This window comes from Cryptomeria japonica, chromosome 5, assembly GCF_030272615.1.
Source record: "Cryptomeria japonica chromosome 5, Sugi_1.0, whole genome shotgun sequence".
NCBI classification, from domain to species: Eukaryota; Viridiplantae; Streptophyta; class Pinopsida; order Cupressales; family Cupressaceae; genus Cryptomeria; species Cryptomeria japonica.
In genome coordinates, this window is record NC_081409.1 from 393,271,735 (window position 1) to 393,289,323 (window position 17,589).

Consider the following 17,589-nt stretch of genomic DNA (forward strand, 5'->3'; position numbering starts at 1 on the left):
TAGCTCATTATTATTTTATTTGATGCATTTATGTGTGATTTAATTGATTGGATTATTGACTTTTAAGTATTTAATTATTTGATGATTAATATTTATTTATTTTACGATATTTAAGATTTATTTAATATTTATTGCTTAATCGTTATTTGAGGTTTGATCATTTATTTGATATTTGATTATTTATTTATTGCTTATCATTTTATTTAATTATTTAGTGTTTAATGTTTAATATTTTATTTGATTATTTAATTATTTTATGAGCTTTGAGTTATTTATTTATTAATCCCCATTTGGATTATTTATTTATGGTTTATGATTTATTTATATAGTTTGACTTTTATTTGTATTGGGGTGTATAAATACCTTAGAGTGAAATAATAATATTCCCCACTTGGTTTGTATAAACACATTTTATATTTGTTCTACCTACCCTTTACTCTCATTGGATGAATTTGAAATGGGAGAATAAAATTATATCATATGGTGGTTGGTAAAATATACTCCATAATGGAATATTTTGATTGGTTCTCGTGGAGGCTAGGGTTTTGGAGTTTTGATGGATTTTTATTTTGTTTTTTGAGCTTGTTCTTAGGTTGGATTTTCTGGAAAAAGCTTTATGCTATTTTCTTTTGGCTCTTGGGTTTGGTTTTGGCTTTGGATTGTTGGAGCTTTTTTGGTTTTGGCTTTTGGTTTCAGAGCGCTACTTCAACCCTCTTCCATCACACAAGTTGCAGGTTGGAGCTTTTGTTCCCTTGCATTTTTAGTTTTCTCTTTTCCTGTATGCTTCGTGTTTGCATACTATATTTGGGAGAGGGGATGAAATAAATCCTTATTATATAGTTTCCTTATAGTTTAAGAAAGAAATGTGTTGGGATAGACTTTGCATTATATGAGTTTGATATAGTTTGGGTTGAAATATATTGTGTTTTTTGTGTGTTGTCATTCACGGTACTAGGTATGTGTTTGTGTTGAGAGAACTCTTTCTCTCTAGTTTTTGTTATTTCAAGAGGTCTTTCATTGTTATAGTGTGAATCCTTGTTGTGAAAAGTGTGTTTTCTCATTGTCAGTCCAAGTGATTGATTTCTCTATTAAGTTTCTCAGTGCATTTGGATTGTTTATGCCGTAAGCCATACTTAGCAATATCTTTGTCTATAGTTGGTGATTCTATACTTGGTTTATACCTGGTTGTTTGTGAAGTTTGAGTGACTCTTTTCATATATTTTTTGAGGCTTATTGTTTCGACTTTGATTTTATGTTCTTCTTGTAAGTTGTCTAATTTTTCTGTTTGTTTCTGGCAAATATGCTAGAACTGATAAATGCACTAAATCCTCATGTATATGTGTTGTTTTAGCTTGTAAATGTGCTAACCTGTATAGTGTATGCACTACCAAAGTGGGCACATGTGCTGAAACTGTATGAATGTGTTATTCCTTCTATTGAATGCACCGTTTAGTCTAGTAAATGCATTTCAAAAAAGATCAAAGGCGCTACATTGGTTAACAAATGCGTGACTCTGCCTAGATTTGGTGTTTTGGTCTATTTGCTCATTCTGTCTTACTTTTCTGGATTTAATTTTTGTACCAAATGCTTGTTTAGGGTCTGTTGATGTTTTCCAGATTGGTCCCTAAACAGATTTGATATATATTTCAATGGTTTAATGCTTATTTATCTTTTTGTACCAAATGCTTGTTTACTATTCTTGAAATAGCAAGTGAGTTGGCCTTGTTGTGGGTTTTATCTTTATGTTGACAGCAAAATTGATGGCTTGTTGTGGCCCTTATTACATTTTTATGCCAAGAGGATAATTTTGTATTATTTTTTGTTATGGCCATTTGTACGTTCAAAAATATGTATGTATGTATTTGGTTGCATGTAGATGTTCATGTTTTCAGATTTCCATGTTGGATTATAGCATCTTGTGATTTATTATTGTTTGGGTCCATGTTAGGGGGAGTGGTCTTCCTTGTGATGATAAGGGTCATGAGAGATAGACTTGCATGAGGCTCCTTGTCAGGATGCATGAAGCCTAGACCGCCAAGGCACAATGGAAGTTTACCATGATGTAAACAAGTGATAACATAATAATAAATTAATGGGATGGGTAAATAATTCACTAATCAAGATAATGAATAGTTGATCCCCATGACTTGATCCTGGGGAGGATGTTTTAGGATAAGCTTGGGAAGGCCATTGCGATGGCAAGTCAATCTCCCTTGATCTCTCATAGGTTGAGATGGCTCCACATGTCCATAAGGCTTATGCCTTGTGTTATAGTATTTGTTATGTTATAGGATGGTATGTGATGACACTCCACTCCTACATGTGTCCCCTTGTTGATTTGTAATTATTTCTTGTGGATTTCCATTTATGATTTGATGATTTGTAAGCCTCTGGGAGTTTCTTCTTGTGATTGTTTGTGGTTGGTCCTAGCTTGAGAATCCTTGTATTATTTAGTCTTCTTTGGTTCTTAGGTGCCAGCTTAGGTCTAGAGTGTGTGTTGGGACCTTATGTCATCTCCTAGCATGGGGAGTGGTTCCTTTGGTTCCACATGGTCAGGTGGTTGGTTCTTTTCAACCATTGGGATATTCTTATGGATTCTTCATACATGGAAGTGGGTTCTTCTCATTTTTGCAGCTTATAGATGTTCTTGTAGCAAATTTATGTAATGGATGTCTTGGATTCATGTAATGTATTAATATGTAAGATGTAGGTGAATCATGTATAAGGAAGGAGAAATGCTCATGATGTACTATTCATATGATTGTAATTGTGTTGTATTGTAGTTGGTATATTAGGATTAGGACATGATTTGTAATAATGAGACTATGAGATGTATGGTGATGATCTTGTATGAAGAAAGTAAATGATTTTCATGTACTTAGATGTTTGTAATGGAAATATACTTGAAATATAATAGAATTCATGTTATTTTTGTATTAATTTTTTATCCCATTATTAATATCTAGAAAGTAGATTTATATGTGGAAGAACCTTGAGTAAATGGAATAAAAGTAATGTAGGAATTGTGGTTGATTAATAATATCATGTTTAGTTGATAATGTCATTCATGTGATTGCATTGGATGTTAGGAAGTATGCATTACACATAAGACAATTAAACTAATGAAAGTCATTAGGATTATTGTATCATACATTTGGAATTCATGTTAAAGAATTGATCATGCTAGGAATATGGATGCATGTGTAGTATGAATAAGATCATGTAGATAGAAAATGGATAAGGGATTAAGAATATTTGGATTTGGTTATAAAATGAATTTAAGAAAAAGGGATTAGTCTTGCATGGAAAGAGTAAGCATATTATGTTAGTTAGATGATGGAGTATAATGCATCTCATAATGTTTGAAAGATCAAGTAGTTTGCATATCATAATGGAAGGAAATAAATAAGTTGCATTTAAATATGATAAAGGATTAATCAATAATGAGAGTAGTAATTCAAGTGAGTAGAAAGTTATGGCTTAGGATAGTTAACTAAGTAATGACGTTGAGGTACCCTAGAGAGATAGTAGTAATGGTTGTGATGTTTATTCCACTTGCATATTTGGTTAATGAACTTATGTGAATGGTTTATGTTCGTTATGCTTAAATGATAATGAATTTTGATTCATTGTATAGATGATATGATGTGTAGCATTAGATGTTAAAAAAAAAAATTATTATCTCTTTAAGTATGTTAGATGCTTAATTTCTCTAGGGTATTTTGGCAGACATTATAGTATACCACTCCTAAGGTCTACATACGAACATTTTGGGGTTGATGCTTTATTACAGTTTTGTTATGGGTCTAGTAATGCGATACCCTATATGCTCGGTTAATGCAGCAAGGGATCTTTGGAATCATCAACAAGTTATATTTTTTGTTTTTTAAGTTATGAAGGAAGTCTTTTTGTATTATGGTCAACTTCTTTAAAACAATATAATCAGTATAGCATGGTGTGTAACGGATTTTTGGAGATTATCCTTTACTCTGGTTAAGGTCAACTTCATGAAGATCTATTTGGTACATAATGCAGTTAGCTAATAATGTTTAGATAGATGGTCTTTTTGATCATATGATATGGTGTATAGTATGTACAATCAAACAGTGAATGTGAAAGTGATTATGTACAATGATTGTAATATAAAAAATATACTTTATTGGAATTGTATCTCATGCATATGATAGATGCAATCATAATAGTTTAATTTTTGTATTATCGGTTGTATGCCACCTTTGGCAGTAAGCCATCATACTCTGTACAATGAGTCCATATGGTAGTGATCCACTTGTTTTGTATTATTGTAACCGGTTACATATTACTAATAGTTAACCCTCTCTATGGTTTTTCCCATCTTGGGTTTTCCACGTATAAATCTCTATGTTATGTGGTGTACTCTTTTGTTTGCTATCTTTTTATTTTCCTTAGCTAAGTAATGTTATGTGGTTAGTTATTTAAAAATTTTAATAAGTTCAAGGGAATACTAACCCCTCCCCTATCAGTACTCTAGGTGTGCAACAGTAGAGAGTGGAGAAGAAGACAACTACTCATTGTCCATCTAGATCTTATCATCATTGTTGTTGCATGATTTAATTTTGTGGAGGGTGGAACCTTAATTTTGCATGCCCATTTTTTTGCCAAATATAAATGTAAAAATGACAACTCTACCCCTTCTAATGTCTTGTAGATCTCTACCATATTTTATACTATCATTTTGGTATTGGGATATGTGACTGAGTGATGTGAGTCATACAATGCAATCTTTTCACCCTCTAAAAAATTCAATAATGACGACAATTAAAAGGTTTGGAATGATCTTTGATTAATTTTACAATTATTTCTTATTAATCAGGATACCTTAATGTCACTTCACCACCCATTTTGAGTTAATTTTGGTATATTCCACTTGCCAATCCTTTTCTAATGACATTAAAAGTTTTTGAGATACTCAACATGTAAAAATTTCATGACAAGAATTGTTTTCACTATGCAGAAAAATAATAGAAAAATGAATTTGAAAATAGTTAACTTGTTTGAATGTTTACCCTTTCATAATTTGTATATAGCTTGAGGTAGGATATAAATCATTCAACAATAACTGAGATCAGGATTTGTTTGTAGTGTGTGAGTTATTTCTTTATCAAAGTAAACTCACTTGAAACCAATATGTAGTTGTATGGAGGTTACCTTACAACCAAGCAATCTAGAGTATTCTAAATAAAACCTTTTAGATTGAAAAACAATACTTATTAGGAGTTGGTTACTACTAAAGAGATTTTTGTAGCATTCTAGAGGAAAATTTCTTGGAACACCAATCTAGAGTAATTAAGAGCTTATTATCCAAGAATTGATATCTAAAGTTCTTTGGAGAAAGGAAGTCTTGTGAAGTGAGGCCTCCATTTCTAGTTTTCAATCCATTCCTAAGATTGACTTCCATTACTTATTTTCAATTGAACCCCATTTTTTTGGAAGATAAACTGCCATTTTTGATGTTCCATCTATCTTCTTTATTATTTCTCTTCTAAAAGACATTCAAGGAGAAAAAATTGCACCAATGGAAGATAAGTCTTCCATGATGAAATTCTCAACTTGTGATTGTAATTTTATGAAAAAAAATCCCTTTGGAGCTAGCTTATGATATAGCTTAAGATGATGTCCATTCACCAACATGGTTTCCTTTCTCTATCAATGGGTATTAGTTTTACAACATTGTTATAAAAAATATGACTAGCCTTGTAAGAGTCGAACCATCTACTATGTAATTTTTCCTTGATATCATGAAATCTTGACTTAAAGAGTAATGCCAAATCTCCTAGACAAAACTTCTTACTATTTATGTTCTTGTCATGCCACTAATTTTTTTCTTCTAGACCAACTGAATGTTGTGCAATGATTCTAGTCTCATTTATTCTAACTGGTTCAACTATGTGTTATCGTCGATTTCAAACAATGAAAAACATGGGATACTCACTACAAAATTTGTATGTTTCATAGCTCACAACCTCTAAGCACTATGTTTCATAACTCACACCCTCTAAGAATGCATGTCAAGGTGCTTGTCAAACCACCTCATGTGTATTCAAGCTCTCAAGAAATCATCTTGATTTAAGTCTTAATTTGTCAATTCTAAAAGATTCATAAATTTTCATTTTAGGAGTTAGTTTTCATTTATTTGTGTATTAGTTTTCATTTATTTGTGTATTATCAGAGTTAAACCCCGATTTTCCATAAGTATCAAGTTTTGTTGTAATCTGGAGTTATAACCCCAAACTACACCAAAATCACCCTATTGGTGTAATTCAGAGTTATAACCTAGAACTACACCAAAATCTCAAGTTTTGGTGTAATTTAGAGTTATAACCTTGAATAAGACCAAAGTCACCCTTTTGTGTAAATCGAATTTATAACCCCGAACTACACCAAAGTCACCATTTTGATGTAATTTGGAGTTATAACCTTGAACTACACCAAAGCCATCATTTTGATGTAATTTAGAGTTATAACCCCAAACTATATGAAAGTCTCAAGTTTTGGTGTAATTCGAATTTATAACCTTAAATTACACCAAAGTCTCACTTTTGGTGTAAATCAAAGTTATAACCCTAAATTATACCAAAGTAACTCAGATTTGGAATTTTTGGTCTATTTAGTCTAAATCTAGGAATTATTCAAATCAGTACTGCACTCCACTCCATACGCCAGATTCTGTACACTGGGACCATATGACTAAAATATAGGCTACCTTGCAGCAATATGAAGATTTTTTTTTGAAGGATGATATTGAAGATGTGTCTTTGAACACAGTCATTTTTTCCATGCTTTCTAGATTATGTAATTTGTAATTTGTTTTAAACATTTTACATGTCTTTTTGTACATATGAAATTACATATAACAACAACACAAGTCCAAAGTCAAATAGGACTTTGTTGTTAAATAAGTCAAAATTAGTTGTAACTTTCCCTCTTTTTCCTCATAAGATCTCTTCTATAAGTATGAGGGTGCTCATTGTAAATATGTATCTTTTGGCAATATAATAAGACTTTGTTGGTATGGGAAACACTCTAAAACTTTGTTTTTAGATGTAAATCGAATTGCAATCAATAAAAGAGACAACTTTCTTCCAATCTTTGTGTTGGAATAAGTTGTAATGTGACAACATTATCCAGAGTTGATTGTCAATATTCTGGTGTTATCGAAAAGATATTTAAACCCAATCTTGTAGTCTTTGAGCTACTTATCACATTTGAAGCTAATGTTTCATTCTCAAGAAAAGAGATAACTTGTAGTCTTTGTGTTTCTTTTACCTTCTACATTTGTGCATTTAAGGTGAAGTGTATGTTGAAGTCTTTGAGATACATGTATTTCATCTTTGTTCCTTAAGCTTTCAAGGAAGTCATGGAAAGTCTTTGATCTTTCATGAGCTTCTTGGTTACTTATTCTTGGTTGTACTTTAAAGTTTATTGTAAGAAAAGATCATCTATTCTGAAGGAAGAGGATATGATGAAGGAAGAACACCTATTCTAAAAAAAGAGAATACAGTGAAAGTAGCACCTTATTGATTAGTTCAGTGTACATAATTTTAGCTCCTAGTTAAGTGTTAGTGGTTTTTAGTAGCAATAAACAAGGGGAGCCTCCCCTTACAAAGAAGAGGGACTGTGTCTCACACATTATGTTTTAAACTACTATTTTACAATTGCTTGAGTCAAGTTAGTTGCAAAATTTTCTCCCAACAATTTTGGCGACTCTATTGGGGATACGATAGGCATCCAAAGGCCTTACACTTTTGGTTGAAGTATACCAATAGCCTATTCATTGTAATTTATTTTCTTGTAATTTGTCAAGCTTTCACCAAGGACATGTAAAATGGCTGCCCAAGGTCCATGGGGGATTTCTTTTAGTCCATTGAATCTGATTCCACCTCTACATGCTTTTCTTGAAGTTTCACGGAAGAACATTTTGAATTTCTACAAGGATGGAAAACAACATCCAAATAAGAATATTTTTGCATTTTATATTGCATGCAGTTTTTTTTGTGGTAGAAAATGAAGATGTTTTAGTAAGAATGTTTATTGAAATATTACAAGGTGCAGCTGCTGATTGGTTCTTTCATTTAGCTCCTCAAACCATCACCAATTGGAAAACACTCAAAAAAAAGTTTGAAGAGAGGTTCGAGCTCACGAAGATGCTCATGCATTGCTAGCATGACTCATACAAATGAAAAAGGAGCCACAAGACCCCATGCAAGATTTTGTGAATAAATTCAACAAGTTGTCCAACAAAATTCCAATGGTAGCTTAGCCTACCATTGAAAATTTGAAGTGCTTATACATCAATTCTCAGCTACCTAAGGTGAGTTTTTTATTGAGAAGGGCAATTTCAAGAGACCTTGCAACTGCACAAACATTATCAATTGAGGTTGAAGATGATTTTATCATTGCTGGTAAGATAAGGAAAGATCCTATAATATGTCAAGGGTGAGTCATCTATGGAAATTTATTTTATTTCAAGTACTACTAATCCCATGGTGCAAAGGCTGGCTAATGAAGTGGTAGCCCTTAAGAAGTAGTTATCACAAGGTTCTTCTTTTATCTCTCACAGAGATATCCCAAGGAATTATCCAAATAATGCTTCCAATTATGTAGATAGAAAATAAAATAAGTTGCCTCCCTCTCCAAAGAGGCTTGCACTTGAAGAACCACCAACAAATCCAACAGTGGGGAATTATGAATCTGAACAAAATGATCTTGCTAATCTCTTCCAGGAGAAGGAAGCATACATAGTTAGCAACTCTTATATCTGGTCAGTGCATTATGAAGAAGTTGTTGAATAAGAAGAAGAGATTATAAAAGATACCATGGGGAATAGACAAAAAGAGGTTGAAGGCCACTATTCAAAGGTGTTGGTAAATGAGGACCATAATATTATGAGATGTGAAAAGATGAATATGCATGAAGGTACCATTTAAGTTCAACAAGATGAAAAGAATGCATCTATATTTCAAGGTCATGAACTTGAACATATTATGTATGAGAGAACTATCATAGAACTTGATGAACTTCTTACAAACATAATAGAGGAGTTTTGCTCAAGTCTTGATGAAAACTCAATATCTCTCAAATTTAAATTTTATGAATATCATGATGAAGCAAGCTATGCAACCATGTTTTCACTTGAATCACGTGAGGAAACTCATTTAACTCAGTGTGAGGATATGGTTGAGAAATCAGTTCATGGAAGTAGAACTAACAAGAGGAATTTATTCTTTGTCCTATCAATGGCCAACTTGATGAAGCAAGTGCATTTGTTCATCTCTTTCAAGGAATGGTACATCAATTTATGTTACAATTGTTTGTGCTTCATCTTCATGTGACTGCTTATGATCATGTAATACATTCTACCTTGCTAAATAAGGGCAACTAATTTGGAGTACCATTTAATGGTTTAATTTGAAGAAGTTTATGTCATCAGTTAGTCTAGGATAGGTTAGTTTCCCTTTCTAATAAATGCAAATGCACAAAGTTGAGTTGTGTTTTGTTTTAGTTAGGTACGCCATCCTTTTTGACTTCAGTATCTTTTTTTGTTTGACTTTGTAACCCAAAGGATAGATTAAGGCACTTGGAGTTTTGGGTTCTTCTCCCTTCAATCATTTCAAAGAATGATCAAAGGAAGTTTCCCAGTCAGAGCCAACTATTATCACTAATTTGATACTTGGCAAAAACATGGGATAACCCCTATGAAATTTGTCTATTTCATAGCCAATACCCTTTAAGAACACATGTTGAGGTTCTTATAAAACTCCATCATGTGTAGTTAGGCTCTCAAGATTTCATCTTGATTTGAGTCTCAGTTTGTCAATCTAAAAGATTGATAAATTGTCTTATTAGGAGTCAGTTTTTATTTCTTTGTGTATTATTGGATTTAAACCTCAATTTTGGATAAGTCTCAAGTTTTGGTTTAATTTGGAGTTACAACCCCAAATTACACCAAAGTAATCCTCTCAGTGTAATTCAGAGTTATAATCCAAAACTACACCAAAGTCACCCTTTTGGTATAATTCAGAGTTATAACCCCAAAGAACACCAAAGTCTCAAGTTTTGGTATAATTTGGAGTTATAACCCTGAATTACACCAAAGTCGCCCTTTTGGTATAAATCAAAGTTATAACCCCCAACTATACCAAAGTCACCCTTTTGGTTTAATTTGGAGTTATATCCCCAAACTACACAAACTTCACCCTTTTGGTGTAATTCGGAGTTATAACCCTAAACTACACCAAACTCTCAAGTTTTGGTGTAATTCGGAGTTATAACCTCGAATTATACCAAAGTCACCCTTTTGGTGTAAATCGGAGCTATAACCCCGAATTACACCAAAGTCCCCATTTTGGTGTAAATCAGAGTTATAACCCAAAACTACACCAAAGTAACCCCAATTTGCAATTTTTGGTGGTGTAAATCAGAGTTATAACCCAAAACTACACCAAAGTAACCCCAATTTGTAATTTTTGGTCTATTTAGTCTAGCTCTCAGAATTCTTCAAATTAGTACCGCACTCCACTCTAGACACCATATTCCACACACCAGGACCAAATGGCTCTGAAATACAGGCTACCTTGCAATAATAAGAAGATTTTTTTAAAAAGATTGATGATAACAAAGATGTGTCTCATGTTTGTGGGTAACACTATTGCAAAGAATTAACAAATGCCTCTTCTCCCGCCTTTCGTCTGCAATTCTCCTGCCTACTTTGCATTTGAACCTGTGTCCCTAGATGACCGCCCCCTCTAGGAGTTCCCCCCTCCCCCACTAGACCCAACACCAGATTCTACGGTCGGTGCGCATGCTACTAAACCGGCTGCGAGGTCCCAACGATCTGTGGACCATATGGAAGAAAATACCAGCCTTCACACCCCTTCCACTTCACCAGGTCTAATTGATACTAGCATGAAAGGGGATGAAAGGAATATACCCCATCCCAAACCAAAAACTTTTGCCATATAGGAGGATGTGGATCTTGTGAAGGAGAATCCCAAGACTAGCTAGAAGAACGCCCTCCTTAGGTCAACAAAGTTGACCCCTGAAGATGTTGTGGCCACCTTCTCCCAAATGGAAGACGCAATAGAGATCAAACTCCCAGACAACCTGATGGACAAAATCACCTCTTCCCTTCACTTGAAAATAGTTCGTTGTTTCTTCTCCTTCTGACCATCTATTGACATGGTTAGGCGATGGGCAAAATCTTGTTGGAAGCTTAAAGGAATCCTGGAGGTTTCAGCTATGCTGCGGGGACTCTTTCTATTCAAGTTCAAGTCTGATGAGGATCTGATCTATGTTCTATCAGGGTCTTGGGCTTATGGAAGCCTGATTTTGACCCCTCCACAGAAATAAACCGCATGGCTCCAGTCTGGGTTAGGCTTCTTGGACTCCCTTTGGAATTCTGGGATGAACAAATCTTCTGCTGGATTGGAAACTCATTTGGCAGCTTTGTTGCAGTGGACTCGATCACTCTCAACAAATCTAGATTGGTGTATGCTCATTTTTGTGTCAATGTCATTATTAACAAGGCTCTCCCAAACTTTATCTCCCTAAAATCAAAATGGGGAAAATGGTCCCAAGCTATTGTGTACAAAAATGCCACCTTGTATTGCTAGAAATGCAATAACCAGGGGCATTCATATACTAATTGTAAAGCCCCCGTGGTTGCGGAACCCAAGCTCAAAAATAAAGCCATCTAGGCCGAACCCATCAACCTTGGTGACCCATTATCCTCGGCTCCCCTTGAGCTGACTACTGTGAATGAAATTTTTGAAGATTACCCACACATAGACAAGATCCTTGAGATCTTAAAATCCCCAGCGGACCCTTTCAAAAACTCAAACATTCGCCTAGAAGAGGGGGAGATCCCGCAAGAGATAGCCCTCAACTCGGCTTTGGCCAAGCCTCTTTTGACTAAAAATAGCTTACCCACTTCTTCAACCCCCCTCTCCCCTATAACAGGGGATAGAGATGTGCACCCTAGAAACTCCCTAGTAACTCCACTAAAAGTGTCCCCTCGGGCTCCCCCCGGATGGATAATGAAGAATGGATAACCTAGAAGAAGAAAGTCAAGGCCAAGAAAGTAGATGTTGGGGGTAATGAAAAAAAAGTAGGCAGACTCTCAGAAAGAGTCCTGAGGCACAAGGTTATGGCAAGGGACATTGCAAAGGGCAGACAACTGACCCTAGACGGACTTAACAAAAGCAAGAAATGAAGTTCCTCTCTTGGAACATAAGGGGTCTGAACAACCCCCAGAAGTAGTTCGCCATAAAACAACTCATTCTCGAGATGAAAATTGACATTTGCCTCATTCAAGAAGTCAAGATGCCCTTTCAAACTTTTGTTGTGGTTGCTGGTAAACTTTGGCCTGGTTTGGACTATCTGTATGTTGATTGCTTGGGTGCTTTTGGGGGTATTGCTACCCTCTGGGATCCCATTAAAATGAAAGGAAAGCTTTTCGCTAGCTCCCAAAATTTCCTAGCGGTTTCCCTTCATTATGGGGAACAATGCTGGCAAATGTTCAATATCTATTCTCCCAACTCAAGATCAGGGAGATGGATCCTATGGGAGGAAATTTCTAATATCATTAGGACTAACCAGAAGGACCTGTTTATGCTTGTGGGAGATTTCAACTCCCCCTCTACCCATCCGAAAAGTGTGGTGGCTTGGAAGATTTCTCTGACAACATGGGTGACCTAGCCAATTTCATCAATGCTACAAGCTTTATGGATATTTATCTGCAGGGTGCCCCCTTCACCTGGTTGAATAATAGGAAAAGAAAACATCTAATTCAAGTCAAGTTGGATAGATTCCTGATTTCCTCCAATTGGGACATTGGAAATAGCTCTTACCTGATTACCCTCATAAGGACTACACCTGACCACAACCCCCTTCTTTTCCACTAGAAAGATAGACCCTACTAGGGTCCCCCCCCTTTTGGTATGAGATCATGCGGTCCTCCCACTTGGACTTTAGGGAGATGGTAAGATGCTGGTGGACCACCCCGATCTAAGGGACTGCCATGTTTACAATTATGGAGAAACTAAAGTTAATTAACAGGGAAGTCAAAAGGTGGAATAGGACCACATTTGGAGATATCTTCAAAAGAAAGAAGAACCTGGGAGCCAGAGTGGAACATCTTCAGAATATTATGGCCATCAGTAACCCTCCAGACCCCATTTTGAAGGAGGAGGAAGATTGTCACAAGAACTAGAAAGATACTCTCTCCAGGGAAGAAGTGTACTGGAAGCAAAGATCCAGGATCCAATGGTTGAAAGAAGGGGACATAAATTCTACTTTCTTCCATAGATCAGCTTCTATCCACAAGAGGAGGAACTATATCAAAAGTATTAAGGATGAAACTGGCCAGGAGATCTCTGAGGACTCTTTGCTTAGATAGAGTGCGGTGGACTTTTTCACTAGACTGTATGCAGATGGTGGAAGGGATTCTTTGCTCTAGGACTGCCTTGTTAGTAAGCTGTCAATGGCCATCAATGAGGATGACAATCGACAACTTTCGGCTCCCATCTCGACCGATGAAGTTCACAGGGTTGTCTTTGCTATGGGAGCCTACAAGACACCAGGCTTGGATGGTTTCCCCCCAGCATTCTTCCAAGACTTTTGGGACATTGTTAATTATGATGTCACCAAAGTTATTCAAGATTTCTTCAAAACAGGGAGACTGCTGAAAAAGATCAACAACACCTTCATTGTCCTCATCCCCAAGACCACTACTCCCAGCTTCTTGAAGGAGTATCGGCCTATAAGCCTCTGCAATACCATTTATAAAACTCTCTCCAAGGTCCTTGTGAATAGGATTAAACCCTTCCTGGAAAATTTTATCAGTCCATCTCAGAAAGGCTTCATCTTGGGATGCCAAATTTTGGATGCTGCCATTGAAACTCATGAGATAATCCACTCCATAGATAGGAGCAAATTGCTAGGTATGGCCTTTAAACTTGATATATCAAAAGCTTATGATAAGGTTAATTAGGAGTTTCTTTTCAAAGTGCTTCTAAAACTAGGATTTAACCAAAAAATGGTGAATATGATTCAAGAATGTGAGACCATGGTTCAATTCTTAGTTCTGATTAATGGGACTTTGAGGGGATGCTTCAAAGATGAGAAAGGTATCTAGTAAGGCGATCCTTTATCCCCTTATCTATTTATCATGATAGTTGAAGTCTTAAATAGAAATGTGACCCATTTGGTCACCAATGGTAGGCTCCAAGGATTCAAAGCAGCCTCCACGCTCCCCCCCTCTAATATTCAACAATTCATGGATGACACTTTCCTTTTTGGTAGGACTTGTGTCATGGAGGCTAAAGGATGGAAGATCCTACTGGCAGACTACGCCAAGGCATCGGGACAATGCATCAACTATGAGAAGAGTAATATCTACTTCTTCAACACTCCAAATGACCTCCAACTCAAAATTCTCTCCATCCTCAGATGCAAAGTGGCAACTCTCTCAGGGACCTACCTGGGTCTCCCCCTCACGGTCAAGGAAGTCACCCCCACCTTCTAGAACTCTATCTTGCAAGGAATGCAGAAAAAACTTGCGGGATGGAAAGGTAAATTCCTCAGTAGTGTGGGGAAGCTCCAGCAAATCGCAGCCTCCCTACAGGGAATTTGGGTGTACTTCCTCTCCATGTTTAAATTATCAGGGACCATGGGAGAAAAACTTGAAAAAATCCAAAGAAACTTTTTATGGACTGGCTTAGAGGAAAAAAAAAATGCCTTGCTCTGGTCAATTGGGATACTGTGTGTCTACCCAAATCTCTGGGAGGTTTGGGCATAAGAAAGATTAATGCCCTTAGTAAGGCGCTAATTGCCAAGATTGGATGGACCCTGGCTAAAGGTGAGGCAAACTGGTGCACCATCATCAAAGCTAAGTACTTGGACTAGGAGCATTTCTTTTATAATTTGAATACAACTGGCCTTCCCCAAGGCTCCAAGTTGTGGAACAACATTCTAAAGAACAGAGTGATGGATAGAGAAGGTCTGAAGTGGCAGCTAGGAGATGGTAAAAAGGTGAGATTCTGGGAGGATTTTTGGATGGAGGACAAGCCGTTGGTCAACACTCGCTTCCATCAAATCATGAATCACCTTAAAGGTATCCTGGGGGATTATGCTGCAGATTATTAGGTCTCAGGGAGGGGCTAGAAGGACATTGTTCTCATCTGCAGCAATAGACCTAATTTGGCCCCCCTGACTCAGGATCTACAACTCATTTTGTCAAAAATCAAAATCCCCCTGGCTCCAAATGAAGATAGCTTCATTTGGAAAGAGACATAATCAGGCTATTTCTCAGTCAAATCTGCTTACAGTTAGCTCCTTAAGTACCCTTTGGATGCAGAATGCTGGAAGAAAGTGTGGAACTCTCAGCTAATCCCTAAATTAATTTCTTCTAGTGGGCCCTCATGCATGGTAAAACCCTCACGCTTCATAACCTTAAAAAGAGGGGATTCCATCTCCCCAATAGATGCAGTTTGTGTAAAGATGATGAGGAATCTATTGACCACCTTTTTGTTCTCTGTCCCTTTACGGCTCATATTTGGTCTATTACTCTTCAGAAATGCGGTCTTTGTTGGGTCTTCCAGAAGAATATTAAAAATTTTTCTTTTGATTGGACTCCCCCCTCCCATCATCCCCTCATCATTCAACTTTGGAAACAAATTCCACCGCACATCTGCTAGGCCTTATGAAAAGAAAGAAATAATAGAATTTTCAGAGACACTGAGACCCCCCCAGACTTTGTGGCTCACATTTGCTTTAAGATGATTACTAAAAATTTGGAAGTTACAAAATGGAAAATCCACCCCTATCATCCCAATGAGGTGGACAAGAAGATCATTGTTTGCTGGAAGCTCCCCCCTGGCTTTGATCGCTTCAACAACAACACCAAAAATAAGAGACAGATGACTAGATGGTCAACCCCCAGGCTTCACTGGTTTAAACTGAATTTTGATGGCTCTGCTCAATGCAACTGTCAGGCAGGTGGTGGAGTCATCAAGGATCATCTAGGGAACATGGTTGCAGCCTATGCTGCCAACCTAAGGGATAATACGATCACTCAAGCTGAAGGAATGGCCCTCCTTTGGGGTTTGAAAATGGCTAACTCCATAGGAATAAAACACCTAGAAATCGAAGGAGATTCTCAAATCATTATTGATTCTACCAAAGGAAACACTTCAGTGGGATGGAGAGTGGAACCTATTCAGAGGTTCATCAAGTGCTTTCTAGTCAAAATAGAGGACTTCACTATATGCCACATCTTCAGAGAAGGAAATAGAGCCACCAATTCCATGGTGGCTAAAGGAAGGCTGCAGAATGGCTTATGATGCTGGAGGGACCCCAATCTGCTGCCAATCACCATTAAGGAAATCTTGGAAAAGGAAAAAGCCTTTATCCAAGAAAGGACTATCCCATCTGCTCAATGATGAAGGAAACTTTTTTACAATTTTTAAATTGGCATGGAGATCCCGCCAATTTCTACCCTAAACGACCACATATCAAGGGTAGGCTGAGTCGCCACTACCACTTGGGATGGATTTATAATGAAAGTACTAACATTGGCAATGATTACCCTCTAATTATTACCCGGATGGAGCCAACTAGTGATGGTAAAGCTGGCATTTGGGGATCTATCAACTCACATTGGCCCAAGTAAAGGCTCGCACGTTCTAAGTAGATCTTCGGCCATCGATATCTATGAGATCTTAAGGGATAATAATCACTCTGATTATTATGACCATTTATTTCAAGTCCGACACACTCTTCTCAACCATTCCATCTTGAGTTTTCTTCGACTCTATGTTCTAGTTTTTTGTCATTCTTAAACTGTGAAATTGGAGGATTCAAGAATGGGGGGGAAAGGCTCAGACTAGAACCCAACAAAGTGGATGAGTTCAAAGCCAAATTGGCAGCCTGGTTTGTGTGCACTAAAGGTGGTATTGACAAATTCATGGAAAATATGAAGGGCAATGACGAGAGACTCTCCAAACAATTTGTGACTTCCTGGGAGGACAGAAGGGTGACCATGGGGAGAATCTCTTTCAAAATCAACAAAGAGGTCATTGCTCAAGTGATGGGCCTTTCAATGGAAGGCAAAAAATGGAAAAAGCAGAGCCACATTGCAGATTCTACCAGCCTCAACCAATTTTTCTACCAAGGTGAGAACCCTATCAAGAGGGATGGAGGCTTCAATAGGGAGGAGCTTCCTCACCTGTGGGATGAAGTTTGCTACATCATGATGAAATATTTTACACTGGAGGGTAGGTATGGCATTTTTATACTACTACCATCTCCCATTCTTGAACCATCTAAGGAACAAAGACCTCATTTCCATTCTGTTCTTTTTACTACATTTGATGGATGCTAACATCAAAGATATAGCCAAAGCTAAGAAGAAAGGGAAAGATTTTCCCATCCTGCATTAGGGCCTTATGCTCTACCTATATAACTTTCACCTCACCCTTTGCCCACCCCATTCCATTTCTGTGTAGAATGTTATCCCCTCGACCCAGCCTCCAGCCATTAATGATTCAAGCC